The sequence below is a fragment of the Priapulus caudatus genome, unplaced genomic scaffold (genome assembly GCF_000485595.1).
Source record: "Priapulus caudatus unplaced genomic scaffold, Priapulus_caudatus-5.0.1 Scaffold333, whole genome shotgun sequence".
Lineage (NCBI taxonomy): Eukaryota > Metazoa > Priapulida > Priapulimorpha > Priapulimorphida > Priapulidae > Priapulus > Priapulus caudatus.
In genome coordinates this window covers 289181-290947 of record NW_014577394.1, presented here as the reverse complement: position 1 = coordinate 290947, position 1767 = coordinate 289181, and the positions used below count along the sequence as shown (strand labels likewise).

The 1767-nt window shown below is 36.4% G+C and overlaps 1 protein-coding gene across 1 annotated transcript in view; it reads left to right on the top strand.

Moving 5' to 3' along the window:
* Window positions 1–591: 591 nt before the first annotated feature.
* LOC106809171 (pre-mRNA-splicing factor CWC25 homolog) overlaps window positions 592–1767 on the top strand; it is a 13698-nt gene continuing 12522 nt past the window's right edge. Inside the window, exon 1 of the mRNA XM_014812157.1 lies at window positions 592–598. The gene's annotated coding sequence lies outside the window, so the exon portion shown is untranslated. The remainder of the gene's footprint in view (window positions 599–1767) is intronic.

Sequence of the window (1767 nt, the reverse complement as noted above, 5' to 3'; positions counted from 1 at the left end):
AAATGACAGCCTAGATGACAGAAGACATAGGTCCACCTAATTTAGCCATATCTTGCTACGTTCCATTTCACATAGTTTTTCCTGTTCTAGACTCTTAAACTCGTCAGCAAGCTGTATGGATTTGAATTATGGGGTGTTTAAAAAAAAAGCATAACTTGGTCCAAAAAAAGTGTAGGCCTGGGCCTACAGTTGCTACATACTTGGCTTCGCCCTTGACTATGCTGCCACGCATTCGCCCCCCCCTCCCCTCCCTCCCGCGGCCCCTCCCTCTCCCTTTTTCGTTCGTCTGAAAGTCCCGTCCTCCTCGCTCTCTCTCCTCCCCAGCTCCGCTCTCCCCGTCTCGCGATTTGATTCACGTCATGCATCACGCATTCGATTCACGATTCGATTTTTTCCTTAAAGACAAAACAATTTTTTTGTCAGACAAAAAACACATAATTATTTTCTACGTGTGTGATTATAATAAAAGTCCAAAATCAACACTATATGTTTTGTATGTTAATTTATATAATGAACGTTGAACATTCTTTATTGAGCAAGTCAAGTTAACACCAACTAACAATGTCAACTCACTAGTCACTACGGACTGTGTGAGTGAGTGTGATAGACATAAACATTAACCAATGAACAAAGTAAACAAAGTAGTACTGTTCTAAAAAATAAAGACTAGAATGTAGTGCCATGACTCCATGAGTAATTTAGTACATAGTACATACAACCCAAACTAATATCCATTGCACTTTGAACAATGAACAATCAGCAATGAGCATTGAGCAAGTTGTCAAAAAGGCAACAACATTAAAAACAAAGTAAATTATAAAGACTGAATAGTCATAAAGCATGAAATAGCAACAAGTAACAGTCTTGTTTCAACTTTCAAGATATGCAAAACTTACATGTAAATAAAAATCGAATATCGATTTAAAAAAAAAAAAATCGAATGTCGCGATACACGATTTATTGTTACACCTCTATTAATTAGCAAAAATTGCAGTCCTTGTAAGAAAATTTTAACACAATTTGAATCAAGTATAAGCTTATACATATTAAAAGTAGAAACAATTAAGAACCTATTTAAGAACCTTTTGAGCCTAATTTTTCAGTAAGCACCATTTATATAAGAACATATATTGAGGCTAACTTGGAAAAATCTATGTTCTTATACGCGGGTTTTTACTGTATTAGTATTAGTATTAGTTAGTATAGCCCGACCAGGCTGTGCGACGGATTGTCTATACAGGTATAGGTATATAGGTATTCTAACCCTAGCAATACCGTTTCTTGGAGCTATAGTTAGTATTACTAGTATTAGCAGGAGTAAGATAATATAGTCCTATTATATATTATAGATATATAATAGATATCCTATATTATCTTACTCCTGCTATTAGTATAATATTACTTAGCCTACTAGTACTACCTAGCTCTAGTACTATAGCCCGCGGAGGCCTGCGGCAGCGATCCGCGGGCTTAGTATTAGTACTAGAGCTACCTACTACCCCACTAGGGCCGAAAAAGGCACAGCCACAGGCACTTGAAGCGTTTCAATAAAATATAATGCTAACTAAATACGAAATCTATTTACTACCAAATTTTTAATGTTTCTATAATAATACTTTCTTTCACCTATTATTGCCGACAGTTTCCTGTAAATTCCGTCCAAATCCTACGTCCAACATACGCTGCCGGCGACCATTGCTCTCGCGGCTGCACTGTTGCACGCTTACACTTATATATGTAGTGTATACACTATACACTATATATATA